Raw genomic sequence first — 16640 nt, 5'->3', positions numbered from 1 at the left:
CGCATCGCCCTTACCCAGCCTTACCGCCCGCCGCGTCGGTCGGCCGGTATCCGGTTTTTCCCGAGGCCGCGCCATCGCCATTACTTGTTGACAAGGCTCGGCTAGGCTCGGCGCGGCGCCGAGGCGGGCGAAGCTGGCCAAGCTGGCCAAGCGCAAACTGATTGCGCTTTACTACTTTGTTTACGCAACCGGAACGCGGAGTCGCGCCGCAAACGCCGGGCCGTCTGACGTGCTGCAGACTGATGCCCAGAGTGTTTTGGTCACTCCCTCTCGCGAGGCCCCGCACAGTGGGCCAGAAGACCGGTGGAGGCGGCCAAAACCCTAGAGGCATTTTGAGCTCCAGAGTCGCTAAATGGGACCCGAACCGAACGTGTGACCCCACCAATGGCTTGCTCTCCGAACGAGGAATCCATTGGTGGGGTCACACGCTCGTTTCGAGTCCTGCACAGCGACTCTGGAGCTCAAAACGCGTCTAGAGTTTTGGCCGCCTCCGCCGGTCTTCTGGCCCACTGTGCCCCGTGAGTGTGAGAGAGAAAGAGCGTCGAAACTGACTGTCGGAATCAGTTTGCTGGTGTGCTCGCTCGCTTCATCAGGTAGGTAGAGGCTACCCGACTACCCCGGTTAAATTTTTGGAGCGCCTCGCAATTGGCAACCCGCAACACCTACCCCAGGGAGAACAGCAACTCAAAGTCCAGAGGTCAAATCGATGTCAAAGGATATCAATTGAACGTCAGAATGACACCCTCAGACCTTATTGTGGCCTCACCTAGGCCACCTTGTTCTCTTTGGGGTCCTTGTAGGCATGTAAGTATGTTGTAGGTAGGCATAATATAACACAATAGACACAATTCACACACACAACCCGACCCCTCCCCCTTCCCCCTTGTCGGGAGAACTCTGAGCGGCCTGAGCGAGCCTGGGCTATGATGGGCCGGGGCGGCGGGCGCCGCCGCCCGCCCGCCGCTCGGGGTATGGGCCATGCGCCGCCATGCGCCCATAGAACACGGGGGGCCGGGCGCCCGGTATGTCGTCACCAGTCGTCACCGCCCCGCGGCGAGCACAATGTGCGCTCAAACAACAACAACAACATCAACAACAACAACAACAACACCGAGGCACCCCCGCGCCAACCGGCCGGTGACTGACACCGACCGGCCGGCCGCTTCCGAACGGCACTGTACGCGCCCCACAGTGGGCCAGAAGACCGTGGAGGCGGCCAAAACTCTGACGCGTTTTGAGCTCCAGAGTCGCTAAATGGGACTCGAACCGAACGAGTGACCCCAACAATGGATACCTCGTTCGGAAAGTAATCGATTGGTGGGGTCACACGGTCGGTTCGAGTACCAGCGACTCTGGAGCTCAAAACGCGTCTAGAGTTTTGGCCGCCTCCACTGGTCTTCTGGCCCACTGTGCGCTCCGTCCCTCTCGCTCTCACGGGGCGTTGCGGGGCGTTCCCCGGAGGTGCGGGAGGGACGGATCGGCAGCGTTCGGCGCCAGGGCGGCAGCGTGCGGTGACGCGGGTCACGACCAAGTCACGACCGCGTCACGGCGGAGCGCGTCGTGACGGACTTGGTGCACGTTTCACGCAACGTCACAGGACGGGACTCTTCGTGGAAATGCAATTACGAGTTCGGACCGCGGTGAAGGCGAAACTTTGAGAAACAAGCACGCCTCGGGACGGGAAGCATTTGACCGCTCGGCGGTGACTCCTGTATCAAGCGGTATCAAGTGGTCGCGGGGGGTATCTTGGGGCCCTGGGGAACACCAGCTTCACCTCCAGTACTCACGAAATGTTTTCCGCAGCAGACAGACTTCGAAGAGTCCTTTCGTCGCTCTGTTTCTGTCGCACTCGTTGGGTGCTCCGAAGGGGTGCGAGAGAGACAGGGCGACGAAACGACCCTGCGGAAAAGCGTGGGCATGGACGATGCGGCATTCTCTTTGGTTCGGACGTGCCTCGCTGCGGCGCCCCACAGTGGGCCAGCGGACCGGTGGAGGCGGCGAAAGCTCTAGACGCGTTTTGAGCTCCAGAGTCGCTATATGGGCCTCGAACCGAACGTGTGACCCCCACCAATGGATTGATCGTTCGGAGAGCAATGCATTTGTGTGGTCACACGCTCGGCTCGAGTCCCATTTAGCGACGATGACGTAACTTGTCTAGAAATTTGGCCGCCTCCACCGGTCTTCTGGCCCACTGTCGTGCGCGGTGCGTCGCGGTGTGTGTCCTTCGATACTGTCGACTGGCGCCTTTGATGCAACCTGGTCCACTGCTTCCACCGCGGTCAACGCCCCAAGCCCCAGCACGGGGCCGTCTTCAGCCTCAGGCAAAGAAAGACTCGAGCTAGCAACCCCGTGCATGGAATCCGAGAGTCCATTTCATCGCTCTGTCTCTCTCACACGCGGGGACGCCCGAGTGCGAATTCGACTTTCAGATCGGAGTAAGTCACAGCCTGCTGCCTTGTTGCAAGGCTTCCACCACTTTTGCAGACTAATCCCGAAATTATAGTCGTTTACGTCGCTCTGTCTCCTCACACTCACACCGGACGCCACATGAGTGCGAGAGAGACAGAGTGAATCTCAGTCTGCAGCACCGCCAACACGTGGTCGCTGTGGCCGCCTTGCATAACGCCCTTTAATACTTCCTGCGTTCCGGTCCATGCGTTTGGCTCGGCGCGCCGCGGCGGCGCAGAGCCTGTGCGGGGCAGGGCGGCAGGGCGGCAGGGCGGCAAGGCAGGCCGGCGGCACACTGCAACAGGAGCAAGACTGTCCCTCTGCAGGCCGATTCCGGACAGCGCCTCGTCGCTCTGTCTCCCTCGCACCCCCACAGGGACCCCCACAGAGGGCGCCCACTGAGTGCGAGAGAGACAGAGCGACCAGCCTGCGTCCGTCCCGTCCGCCGCACAGTGGGCCAGAAGACCGGTGGAGGCGGCCAAAACTCTAGACGCGTTTTGAGCTCCAGAGTCGCTAAACAGGACTCGAACCGAACGTGTGACCCCACCAATGGATTGCTCTCCGAACGAGGAATCCGTTGGTGGGGTCACACGTTCGGTTCGAGTCCCGTTTAGCGACTCTGGAGCTCAAAACGCGTCTAGAGTTTTGGCCGCCTCCACTGGTCTTCTGGCCCACTGTGCGCCTTGGCCCCGCCACCTCTGACGCGCGCCCGGGGATGATGCGAATGACGTCACCGCCAGCCCGATGGATCAGCGGACCGACAGGACACTGATTCGGACAGTCTTTCTTGTCGCTCTGCCCCTCTCGCACCTTTCCGAGACGCCCTGCGAGTGCGAGAGAGACAGAGCGACGAAAACGACTCTCCGAATCGGCCTGCAGCAGCAGGACAGGACGGGAACACCGCGTGACAGCTACCCGATTCAGAAGGATCGTTTCGTCGCTCTGTCTCTGTCGCCCTCATGGAGCGTCCTCTGGGGGCGCGAGAGAGACAGAGCGACGGAACGTTCCTTCGGATGCAGGCGGCAGCCTCCGTCTCGTTCCCGGTTTTCCCCTTGAGGCGCCTTGACGCCTGACGGTGTCGGACGGCCTGACGTCGGCGCGGGAAAGCGGGTGCTGAAATCGGCGCTGGAACGGGATTCGATCCCGCGACCGCGCGGAAGGCAAATCGAATAACTGGATCTGGCGCGACGCGACGGCCAGCGGCAAGGCGGGCGGGCAAGGCACGCGGCCGCGCTCAAGGCGTTGTTGTCGACGCGCGGAGCCGCGAAGCGATGCGGACGCGCGGAACGTCGCGAGGTGCGAGCGTCTCCCACGCCGCGTGCTGATTCCGAAGAGCCGCTGTCGCCGTCTCTCTCGCACTCATGGGGCGTGCCCTAGGGGAGCGAGAGAGACAGAGCGACGACGCGACGCTTCGGGATCTCTCGGCTGGACGACCGCCGTCCGCGATATTCCGATTTAAACTTCGAACCCGTCATTCGACTTCCTGCTTAGCCGAGCGACCACATTAATTTATGTATAATTTATTTAAAAAATAAAATTATTGCGAGAAAAGGCAACAGGTCGGCGCGGTTTCCCGGCCGAGGCGCGCGGCGCAGGCTAACTTTGCCTAACTGTGCCGGCGGGACTTTGATGTCGGATTTTGAGGCCGTAAACAAGGTGTCATGCTGAGGCAAGAAAGTGAGTTAGAAACGCCAGGGCAGCCGAGCTAATCTTGGCACTTTTCTGCCTCATCTGTGTTTTACACAAAGTTGGTTCGAAACGGGCGTCGCGCCCCACGGCGCTGCAGGTCGACGCGTGTCTCTTCCACGACTTGCTGGAGGCTGAAGCCGAACAGCGCTTCGTCGCCTTCTCTCTCTCTCTCTCTCTCTCTCTCTGCTACGCACCCCTGGGGGACGTCCCGTGAGAGCGAGAGAGACACGCGAGTCCGCGAATCGCTCCGCTGATAGTGTCGCGTGCCGATTGCCGGGCCGCGTCGCCGCGTCGCGGAACGCGCTCAATGGAGACCATGAATGAGGCCTGCGGTCTCTCTCGCACTCGTGTGGCGGCCCGTGTAGGTGTGAGAGAGACAGAGCGACGAAAACGACTCTCGGAATCAGTCTGCTGGATCCTCAATCCCCGTCGGCGGCAAGCGTCTCTGGTTTTCTGGAGGGACGAGTGAGCGGTATGAGAAACTTGAAGTACTCGACACGCCGCCGCAGCACACAGTTGGCCAGAAGACCGGTGGAGGCGGCCAAAACTCTAGACGCTTTTTGAGCTCCAGGCTCGCTGAACATGGCTCGAATCAACCGTGTGACCCCCACCAATGGATTCCTCGTTCGGAGAGCAATCCTTTGGTGGGGTCACACGTTCGGTTTGAGGCCCATTTAGTGACTCTGGAGCTCAAAACGCGTCTAGAGTTTCGGCCGCCTCCACCGGTCTTCTGGCCCACCGTGCGCCGCCGCTACGCTGCTAATTGGCGCTGCTGGCGACGCGTCTGATTCACGCTATGATAGAGAGACGCTGAGGCTGCTACTAATAGACTGCCGTGAGGGAAGGAGGGGAAACGAAGAGAGGAGGGGGGGTCATTTGGCGGTGGTGGCGCCATTGAAGACTCACGGCAATAGATCGCGCCGCGAGTCGCCGGTGACCAATGGAGCGCCTGGAAAACAAGCCCATTACGTCCGAAGCGAACCTGTCGTCGATGAATGCCAATGAATGGGAATGAATGGATGAATGAACGAAACGGTGGTCGGATCCGTTCCCTGAACTTGCAGTGTTGAATCAGTCAACATTATGATCGTGGGACGAATGAATGAACGAACGAACGAACGAATGAATGAATGAATGAATGAATGAATGAATGAATGAATGAATGAATGAATGCACGAATGAATGAATGGATGAATGCACGAATGAATGAATGGATGGATGCACGAATGAATGAATGAATGCACGAATGAATGAATGATGCACGAATGAATGAATGCCTGAATGAATGAATGAATGAATGCCTGAATGAATGAATGAATGAATGAATGAATGCCCGAATGAATGAATGAATGCCTGAATGAATGAATGCCTGAATGAATGAATGCCTGAATGAATGAATGGATGAATGAATGAATGAATGAATGAATGAATGAATGAATGAATGAATGAATGAATGAATGAATGAATGAATGAATGAATGAACTGCTTGAAGAATGATTCAGTGGATGAAATCATGAAAACAATGACGAGGAAACAAATGAAGAATGATGAATGAATGAACCAACGAACGCTGAGGCATGAAGAGCGGGAGCAGGCGACACGGATTATTGATGCTTTCTTAATCTTCCCCAGGCGCGGCGACGCGTCCAATCATCGTGGTGCTGCCTCGCTGCTCCGATGCTTCGCCTGCTTCGCCAACTCGTGTTGCCTAGGCAACCGGCTGTTTAATTTAAAGGCCATTTTCAATGCCAGGGGCGTGCAGGCGTCGCGACGCGTCGCGTCCCTGCGGCCCGCACGCCCGGTGTCACGAAGTGTCAGCCAAACAGAGGAAACCTGCTGATTTACTTGCATCCGGTTCTTCCGCAAAGCGCGCCAAAGCCGCAGATTAATCTGAATGAAGAGGGTGACAAATTCGCAGTGGTCGCCAAAAGGACAATAAAATGTAAGAGAGGTGGGGGTAATGGGGCACGGCATTGCGAGTGTAATTCCGGCTCAGTAGTCCGGCACGTTCCCAGTACTCGATTGTGGCCAAAACGTGGTTTGGAGTTTCCAAGTGGTTTTCATGTGGTGGTCGATGAATACCGCGAGTCAAGTTTGAAGTATCGGAATTCAGAAATCAAGCAACACCACTTCAGCCCGGCCGGCAACCTCTCTGCTTTTGTTTCGGCCCGCTAGGACCAGTCTTTTGGAAGTCCGGCCGGATTTTGCATACTTCCGATTTACCTAGGACTCGTAGGATAGGAGTTCAGAGAGGCCAGCTGCAGGGGAGCCATCGCTCCAAACATCTGGACGCTTAAAAACGGGGGTTTCGGGAAAGTTGTAAGTATTCCATGTTCATGAGATTAGGGCCGGACCTCATGACATGTTCGCGCATGTTCGTCCACCCCTAACGAACCAAGCGACCCCAGCAGAGCGACTCCGCACCAAGCCGTGCTTCGTTGACGACTGTCTCTCTCACCCTTGCCGCACGCCCTATGAGTGCGAGAGAGGCAGAGCGACGAAACCACTGTTCGGAATCAGCTTGCAGCACCCCGAGCGACCGGGTCATGTGCGAGGTGGAGCAGGGTGGAAGGGGGCTTGGCGATTGGAGGGGGCCGCGACACGAGGAAGACGACGCGCCCCGCCGCGCCCGCCCCGCCCCGCCCCGCCCCGCCCCGCCCCGCCCCGCCCGGGTCCGGGACTACCGGGGGCACTCCGGGGCCCGGGGCCGGCGCCGGCGGGCCAAGAGAAGCAACGCATTGCGGGCCGGCCGGCTGTTTTCCCCGTCCGCGGCCCCGCGGCCTGCCGTGCCGAGCGATTCGCTCTGCCCCTCTCGCACTCACGAGTGTGCCGTAGGGGTGCGAGAGAGACAGAGCGAGGAGTTGAATCGCTCGACTGGTCCGCCTGCGTCTGCCGTCCTCCTGTCCTCCGGTCGCGCCGGCGGCCTACGCCAGCCCGAGGCCCGAGACGGCCAGCCCGCGGCAGCCTGCGGCGGGAGGCTTCAGTCCGCTGCAGAGTGACGGAGTGACGGAGCGCGGAGCGAGGAGCCGAGGACGTCGCGGCGTTGGGGCGGTGCGTGGTGCAGTGGCGTGGTGGCGTGGAGCGGCGCGTCGGCGGCGGGGCACTGCTCGGCGAGGTGCGGCTAGGTGCGCTACGCCGACCGGGCCCGCGAGGTGGACTTGCACTTGCCGACCGTTGCCAGCCGCGCAGCGTGGCCGCCGGCGAGCAGACGACGCTGGCAGACGACGCCAGGCACGACGAGGAGCCGAGACGATTCGAGATATCGAAGCAATCGAAGCGACCCACCGATGACCCCGGCCGACCCGGGCCAGCGAGCCGCGAGTGCTGCGAGTTTGGATTTTTGATTTGGCGGAGGGCAGTGCCAGGGCAGTGCCAGGGCAGTGCAGTGCAGGGCCGGGCGCGGCGCGTGGCGGACGCGTTGACAACAAACACGCCGGGGCAGTCGAGGCAGCCGAGCACCCTCGCCGGCCAGTGCATCACCATCGTCACCAGCTTCACCACCACCTTCACCACCAGCTTCACCAGCGCGGGCGCAGTGTCGTGACGATGGCCTGCCGGGTCCCTGGCGCTGTCAGCTGACAGTGACCCCACAGCGGCCGCAGCTGAGCGGAACGCGCGGACGCCGCACGGGTCTCTTCCTCCTCTAGGCCCTCGAGCGGGATCGGCCGAAGCCGGGTGGACACTCCGCCTTAGGACACTCCGTCGCAAAAGTGTTGGGTGAGTAGCGACCGCCACCATCGGCGCTCTGTTTACGAGTGTGCTAGCCTGGCGAGGACAATGGGGACGTTCCTCTCCGAGCCGATTTAGGCCTACCTGCCCGGCGGCATGCATGCCGGCCAGTTCGCCTGCGTCTAAAATTAGCAGTGGCCGCACTGCGCCTGGCCAGGCCAAAGGCATGGCCAAAGGCATGGCCAAAGGCGCCAAAGGCGCCAACGGCCTGGCCAAACCAACGAGGGAAATCCAACCGGCTCGTTCCGCGCGCCGCCGAGCCGAGCCGAGCAGCGCCGAGCCGAGCGGCAGGAGCGTTTTGCGGGGAATTCCCATCCGTGTAATTTCTACTCAAGTGGCGCTGAAATCTAGCCGACTGGACGTTTACGTGTGTCTGTGTGCGTGTGTCTGTCACTGTGTGCGTCAGCCGCCCGATTTCGAAGGTTCGTTTCGTCACTCTGTCTCTCTCGCACTCATGGGGCGTTCCGTAGGGGTGCGAGAGAGACAGAGCGACAAAGCGATCCCTGTGTGTGTGTTCCGGCCATGTTGTTGTCGGCTTGCTCTTGGCACTGGACGGACGGGACGTTCTTGGCGGCGCGGTGCGCGTTGCAGCGCGGCCAGGGCGCAGGCAGCGCAGACAGCGCAGGCAGGGGTGGATTCTGATCTCATCGGCAACGAGGTGGGCAGCTCGCCAGTACATTCCTGTTAGACCCGGCGGAGGGCGGCGGCAGTGGCGGCGACAACTTTCGTTTACTGCCGCGCGGTTGGCGTGGTACTCGATGTTTTTTTTGGTATCTCACGCGGTATATATTATCACAAACATGCGAGCTAAAAATCGCGTTTTCAGCGGGTGACACTTTACACAAAAATCATCAAAATAATTAAGTATAATGATGTATTCGCTAGTTTTTCAAATTTATTTATGTTTGGAGTATATGTCTGAATTGTGGGTGGGGCGTTTAAATTCTCTCTAATTCTCTTTTAAATTACACCCTTCACAGCACGAGCGTGATCTTAAAATTCACTGTCGGACAAAATTGGCAAACTTTTTGTCGGTGCTCTTATTCATACTGTACGGCCCAGAAATCTTTTTCGATGCTGTTTCATCGCGATGTACACTGCAAGAAATAACCACAACAAAAGTACACAAATTTCTGGCAATTTTTTTTTATCGGGAATTTAGTGTACTTTTCAAGTACAACAATTGTTGTACAAAGTACAAACCGACATGACGAGTGCTGGGCAGTCCAGGCCTCGTTGTGGTTTGTACAATTCTCGTTGTACTCTATAAATCCCTGTTGTACTTTTATTGTACAGCTTTTGTTACACTTTTGTTGTACTATCCACACTTTTTCTTGCAGTGTGCCTGGATGTACAGTGTCCCTGCAGGAGTAGTGACCGTGGATCGCGGCCACTTTCCGAATGTTCGCGGTAGACCGCGGCAGGCGTTTCCCACGCATTGAGGCGATTTGGTGTCCGCGGTCGCCCTGCTCTCGTCGCTGTCGTGACTCATGACTGGCTGTCTACTACACTGGATTAGCTTGGCTCCTTTCTACTGACTGTACCTCGCCTGGGGAATAGGCACCCGAACCGCACGCATACTGCGTCAGCGCCTTTGGGGTAGTTTGGGCCCAGGCGTGCCCAGGGGCGGTTACAGGGGGGGGGGGGGCTTCTACGCTCCCCCACCTTACGGTAGACAAAAAGCCATACGTTGCCCCTGTAGAATAAAAAGTGCTACATTGCCCGCCTTTTCCCCAATGGCCGCCTCTGGATCCGCCACTGTTTCCGTTTCCGATTCACGCAAGATGCCAAACCAAGCCAACAAAATTTTAATATTTTTCAATTTGTTTTTCTCGCCGAACCTGACTGCAGCATGCAATAGCAAATGATGCAACCGGTGGGCGTGCCGTGTTACTAGGTGATGATGGGTCGAGGAAACTTTCCCCCGAGTATGGAGTATTTTATACACGTGTGTGCGTGTGCGCCAGCGTACGTCACGGCGCGTGCTGCGTCAGAACGGCTGGTGCTCGTTGCAAGGGTCGACGCTGACGGCATGGACTACAGCGTTGCTGTAAACTCGAGTGACGCACTCAGAAAATGATACTTTTTGTTACAATAACGACAGTCTCTGTCTCTCTCGCACTCGATGGTCGTCCCGTGCGGGTGCGAGAGAGACAGCGACGTAAACGACTCTCGGAATCGGTCTGCCGGGACCACGCGGTCGGTGGTTGCCGCAGAGCGCCGCAGAGCGCCGCAGAGCGCTGAGTCCGGCCGCGCTGCCCCCTGGCCGACCTCCCGCGTCCCGCCAGCCGTCGTCGCTCCGTCTCTCTCGCACTCATGGGGCTCTCCGTAAGGGTGCGAGAGAGACAGAGCGAGAAACCAATCTTCTGAATCGTTCGGCAGCGCCCGTGACGTATGAATGAACGTCGACGATCACGAGAATGTGGCGGTGGCAGGGTTGGGCCGGGTTCTGGTCAACACAACCCAGCCGCCAGCAGCGGCCCTCCGAGAGTCGCCGTCGCCGCTCCGTCTCTGTCGCACTCACGGGGCGTCACGTGAAGGTGCGAGAGGGACGGAGCGACGAAAAGGACTCTCGGAATCAGTCTGCAGCTCGGCGCCCAATTTCGTCCCCGGTGTCGTCCGAAGCTGGTGTGAAGAGCGCCGCGCACAGTGGGCCAGAAACCGGCGGCGGAGGCGGTCAAAATTCTAGACGCGTTTTGAGCTCCAGAGTCGCTAAACAGGACTCGAACCGAACGTGTGACCCCACCAATGGATTCCTCGTACGGAGAGCGATCCATTGGTGGGGTTACACGGTCGGTTCGAGCACCATTCAGCGACTCTGGAGCTCAAAACGCGCGTCTAGAAATTTGGCCGCCTCCGCCGGTTTCTGGCCCACTGTGCCGCGTCGGCCTATCGCGTCGTCGCATTATCATATTTATCACTGCTCGGCCGCACCGGCCAAACTGTGACAACCGCCGCGATGGGTCAGTAATGTATGCGGCAAAGAGGCGCGTGTCCTTCAAGGTCATCCCGCCGCGTCCCGCCGTGCACTACAATGCAAAGTCCGAATTGGGGCGATAAAAACGCAACGCGAGGAAAGCGCGCGCGAGCCGCGCGAGCACTGATGAGTGATTGAATCCGAAGCGGACGGATTCCGAGAGTCGTTTTCGTCGCTCTGTCTCTCTCGCACTCCTGGGGCGACCCGTGTAGGTGCGAGAGAGACAGAGCGACGAAACCGACACTCGGAATGAGTCTGCAGGCGCGGCGCCGCGGCGCTATGCGAGGTGCAAGGCGCGTCGTCTGCCGTGCGTCGTCTGCTGCCTTGTTCCTGTTCCTATTCCCACGCCGTGGCATTGGCATTGAGGCGCTGGGGCGGCCGTGCCATGCCATGCCATGCCGTGCCGTGCCGTGCCGTGCCCTGCCGTGCGTACGCGACGAGCTATGCCGACGTCTCCACCTTTGCGGAATTGATTTTTCGGCCGGCTTTCTGAGTGTCGACAGACGGGTGGCTTACGGACGGCCCCCGCACTCCACAGAAAATGTCCTGTCAACGCCGTTAATTTATTACCAATGTTTGCTGTAATGCAATTCACGGCGTTTGCTGTGGACTAGTTCACGGCGTTCATTGTGATCTCGGTTACAGTGTTCACTGTGATCTGGCCTCAGTAAACGCCGCGAATTGGAGCCTGATTTGCAGTACTTCGGTGCTCAGCGGCGTCAAACTCACAGTGTTTACTGTAGACCAGATCACAGTGAACACCGTGAACAAGATCACAGTGAATCGCGTGAGCAGATCACAGTAAACGCTGTGAATTGATCTACAGTGAAAACTGGTAATAAATTAACGTCATTGACAGGACATTTTTGGTAGAGTGCGGTGTGGCAATGCTGGGCCGGTCCAGTTCGAAACCAGAAGGCAGAAGGCGTGCATGACCCCACGAGGGCCGCGGCGGGCGGCATTCCAGGGTTCGCTTCGAAACCCCGGTCGGCGTCCTCCTGATCCGTTGCTCAGTGGGAACCACAGGGGGCGACTTACAACCCCCCCCCCTCCCCGCTACGCACTCAGTATGGGTGCTGCCAATAATCCTCCATGAGACTCATTCCAAACGGGAGTTCTCTGTCGAGCGAGAGAGGCAGGGCGACGGGACGCCGCTCAGTGGGCCAGAAACCGGCAGAGGCGGCCAAAATTCTAGACGCGTTTTGAGCTCCAGAGTCGCTAAATGGGACTCGAACCGACCGTGTGACCAATGGATTGCTCTCCGGACGAGGAATCTATTGGTGGGGTCACACGTTCGGTTCGAGTCCAGTTTAGCGACTCAGGAGCTCAAAACGCGTCTAGAATTTTGGCCGCCTCCACCGGTTTCTGGCCCACTGTGCGCCGCGCAGGGATTCGGCCTGACCACCGCCTTCCCGGCCAGCCTGATGCTGAAAGTCGTTTTCGTCGCTCCGTCTCTCTCGAACCTTTACGTGACGCCCGATGAGTGCGAGAGAGACAGAGCGACGAAAGCTCCCCTCGGAGTCAGTCTGCTGCGCGGCGGCGGGCACGCGGTCCCCGGACGCCCCCCGTCTGCACCGAGACACGCCGAGACACAGCGGTGGCAGCCGCCGCACCCGTCCGGCCCGGCCGTGCGCGCCGTGCGTTGACCCGACACTTTATAAGACGCGACTTGTTTCTGATAACATGCCGGCCAAGCGGGAAGCGCCAAGCGGTCGCCCTGTCTCTCTCTGGACACAGAGCGAGGAGTGCGGGCCCCGGAATCGGACTAGAGCCTCAGCGCCGCGCACAGTGGGCAAGAAACCGGCGGAGGCGGCCAAAATTCTAGACGCGTTTTGAGCTCCAGAGTCGCTAAACAGGACTCGAACCAAACGTGTGACCCCACCAATGGATTCCCCGTCCGCAGAGCAATCCATTGGTGGGGTCACACGGTCGGTTCGAGTCCCATTTAGCGACTCTGGAGCTCAAAACGCGTCTAGAATTTTGGCCGACTCCGCCGATTTCTGGCCCACTGTGCAGCGTGGCCGGCGTGGCCTCAAGGGCGAGAGGGCCTCGGGGCGACCGCCAAGGCGACCGCCCCACAGGCCGGTGCCGAGAGGGTGTCGCACCCGAACGGGACTTCCCGTGAGTGCGAGAGAGACAGGCACCTCCCGCTCGGAATCAGTCTGCAGCCTTGGTACAGCCCTCGGCCGTCTCACTTTGTTTTGATTGGGTTCGGGCTGGTATGCCGACAGACAGGCCCGGCTCGGCGGCGCCCTTGAACCCCCGAAGGCCCGCCGCCGTCCCCGTCCCCGACATGGCGTGGCCGCCGCCACCTTCTCGCCGCTCTTCTCCGCCGCGAGATTGTTCCGCGGCTAGTCGGCTGCAGACTGATTCCGAGTGTCGTTTGCGTCGCTTTGTCTCTCTCGCGCCTAGGTGGGACGCCCCCTGAGTGCGACAGAGACAGAGCGACGAAAGCGACTCTCGGAATCAGTCCGCCGGCTTGTGGCGGGTTGCGTGCGCAAGGACGTTACGCGGCACGCCGACGCCACGCGGACACCATTTCTGCAATTTGCGTTCTCCGCTGTTCGATGCGCCGGCCGCGGCGCCACACCGCGAACACGGGGCTAGTGCAGCTGTCTCTCTCGCTCCCTTACGAGACGCCCCATGAGTGCGAGAGAGACAGAGCGATGACGCGGTGCTCGGCAAGCCTGCAGGCCGCGCCGCCGGGACTTCCCCTGCGGAGAGCAAGCCGCGCGCCGCGGCTCCAGCCGCTGAGGGAGAGCGCCTGCGAGGTAGGCAGCCGCAGCACCGCAACGCACCGGAGCGTGGAGTGCAGTTGGGTTGCCCACCTCGCAGGCGGCCCGCCGCCCCGTCTCCAGGCTTGGGCGCGCCGGGCCGGCCGCGCTGCACAGTGGGCCAGAAGACCAGTTGAGCGGCCAAAATTCGAGACGCGTTTTGAGCTCCAGAGTCGCTAAATGGGACTCGAACCGACCGTGTGACCCCACCAATGGATAGCTCTCCGAACGAGGAATCCATTGGTGGGGTCACACGGTCGGTTGGTGTCCCATTTAGCGACTCTGGAGCTCAAAACGCGTCTCGAATTTTGGCCGCTCCACCGGTCTTCTGGCCCACTGTGCGCTGCTGCGTCGGGGTCCTGGACGGTCCTGGACGGTCCGAGAGGTGCTGCGGCTCGGCGGGGGCGACGGCGGGGCGGCGTCTGGCGCGTATCAGCTGTCGGCATCGACGCGACGACGGCCCTGCCCGTGTCTCCCCACGGGAGGCCGAGTGTCGCCTCGCCCGGCCGGAGGACGGGACGCCAGTGCTGGTGTCCCGTCCTCCGGCCCCTTTGAGACCCCTGGTCAGTGAATTTGAGACTCCTGGTCAGGAGTCTCAAGCTGGAGACGCGTGGACCTCTCGGTTGCTCTGACGCGCTCCTCGTAAAGCTACCTCTTTCTAGCCCGGCCGCGTGTCAGGCCGCCGCACAGTGGGCCAGAAGACCGGTGGAGGCGGCTAAAACTCTGGACGCGTTTTGAGCTCCAGAGTCTCTAAATGGGACTCGAACCGAACGTGTGATCCCACCAATGGATTGCTCTCCAAACGAGGAATCCATTGGTGGTGTCACACGTTCGGTTCCAGTCCTGTTTTGCGACTCTGGAGCTCAAAACGCTTAAGAGTTTTGGCCGCCTGCGCCGGTCTTCTGGCCCACTGTGCTCTGGACTCCTAGACGCCTCGATGACGCGCTGCCCCTCGCTTTGTTATCGACGAAGGTGGCGGAGCGCGGAGCGACCGGGGACTGGAATGGATATGTTTTGGCGGGACTTTGTCGACACCGTGGCGGCTGGGCTGCCTGTGTGCGCCTCCCTGTAACTTAGAATGTGTACTGCAGACTTGGAGCACCGGTCTGGGGATCTCCCTGCGCGGATTGCACAGTGTAACCCGCAGTGCTCTCTGTAGTGTAGCCCGGACGACTTCTCACGAATTCGTGAATGTGGCGAACGTCTAGTCTTTTCCGGTCGGAATCGCCCGAGGAATCGCCTCGGTCGGCCAGATCGCCGAACCCTTCTTCGAGCGTCACGGTCCTGGGACGTTCTGCAGACAGATTCCGAGAGTCGTTGTCGTCGCTCTGTCTCTCTCGCACTCATGGGGCGCCCCGTATAGGTGCGAGAGAAATGTAGCGACGGCGACCACTCTGAAATGTTTCGTGTCTCCAGCCGAGGTTTCTAGAACGGGGACACGCGGATCGCCTGCATGCGATGTGCCGCAGCGCCCGAAAGCTCCGCCGAAAGCGCCGAAAGGATTCGCCCAATTTTTTTTTTTGCCGAAACGGAATGGCTCGGCTGCAGCCTGAACGGTGCTCTCGTCGCTCTGTCTCTCTCGCGCGCACGGTGCGCTGCGTCGGGGTGCGAGAGAGACAGAGCGACGGGAGCACCCTTCGAGCTGCTGTCGCCGCTCACTCGCTCGCGTGCCCCGCTAATAGAAAGGAGGATTCGAGGCAATTGAAGGCGGCATAGGTGCCGCATGACCGTCGCTCGCCGCAAGGGCGGATCCAGGGGGGAAGGCGTTGCAAAAGTTGCCTTCTAACAGGGGCAAAGTGCGACTCCTCGCCTACCTTTCTTGCCACAGTGGCGTGCGCAGAAATTTAGAAGGGGGGGGGGGGGTCAGGCAACGCCTTTTGCCTACTTACAGGGGGAAAGTGACGCAATTTGCCTACCTTCCAGGCGGCTGTCTAGTGGCCAAGGGGGGAGGGTGTCCTGACACCCCCCCCCCCCCCCCCTTGCGCACGCCACTGTCGTGGCACATTCCCCCGATCCGTGCTGGATGCGCGCTAACGACACCGTCCGATGTGAACTGGACGACACCGAAAGTCGTTTTCGTCTCCGAGTCTCTCTCGCGCCCAGACAGGGAGTGCGAGAGAGACAGAGCACAGTGGGCCAGAAGACCGGTGGACCGGCCAAAATTCTAGACGCGTTTTGAGCTCCAGAGTCGCTACACTGGACTTGAACCGAACGTGTGACCCTACCAATGGATTCCTCGTTCGGAGAGCAATCCATTGGTGCGGTCATACGTGCGCTTCGAGTCCCATTTAGCGACTCTGGAGCTCAAAACGCGTCTCGAATTTTGGCCGCTCCACCGGTCTTCTGGCCCACTGTGCATAGCGACTCTCGCAATGAGTCCGCTGGGCGCCGATAGCACGGCGATACTCCATCGGCCAGCGCCCTCCGGCTAGGGAGCGCGGCGTAGCGACGCTAGTTCGACTTCCGGCCGCCAGGTGAGACGCGGCGCCTCGGCAACGAGCAAAGTGCCGCCGTTTGTTTACAGTGCGCGGTGCAGAGTCGTTTCGTTTCGTTGCTCTGTCTCTGTCGCACTCGTGGGTCCCTACGTAATCGAGCGAGAGAGACAGCGCGTCGCAAACCGATCTTCCGAAATCGCGCGGCAGGACGCCGAGGATGTTGGACTTGGCCGGTGTGCAGAGCGCGGCGGCGTTTGCGTTCGGGGAGGACGGGGAGGGGAGGGGGTTGGAATGTGGAGGGTGGGGCGTGGCGCGTGGCGGCAGCGCCTTGGGAGTTTGTTTGCGCTGCCGAGGCGGGGGTGTTGCAGTGAGGGTGGCTGCAGTGCACAGTGGGCCAGAAGACCAGTGGAGCGGCCAAAATCCTAGACGCGTTTTGAGCTCCAGAGTCGCTAAATGGGACTCGAACCGAGCGTGTGACCCCGCCAATGGATTCCACGTTCGGAGAGCAATCGATTGGTGGGGTCACACGTGTGGTTTGAGTCCCATTTAGCGACTCAGGAGCTCAAAACGCGTCTAGAATTTTGGCCG

General features: G+C 59.9%; 1 protein-coding gene across 1 annotated transcript in view; it reads left to right on the top strand.

Moving 5' to 3' along the window:
- Positions 1-7267: 7267 nt before the first annotated feature.
- The window catches only part of LOC117652616 (organic cation transporter protein-like), a 34851-nt gene continuing 25478 nt past the window's right edge, over positions 7268-16640 (top strand). Inside the window, exon 1 of the mRNA XM_034397664.1 lies at positions 7268-7854. The gene's annotated coding sequence lies outside the window, so the exon portion shown is untranslated. The remainder of the gene's footprint in view (positions 7855-16640) is intronic.

This window comes from Thrips palmi, unplaced genomic scaffold, assembly GCF_012932325.1.
Source record: "Thrips palmi isolate BJ-2018 unplaced genomic scaffold, TpBJ-2018v1 HiC_scaffold_7, whole genome shotgun sequence".
Classification (NCBI taxonomy): domain Eukaryota; kingdom Metazoa; phylum Arthropoda; class Insecta; order Thysanoptera; family Thripidae; genus Thrips; species Thrips palmi.
Note: the sequence above shows the minus strand (reverse complement) of the source record. Positions and strands in the feature narration are given on the sequence as shown.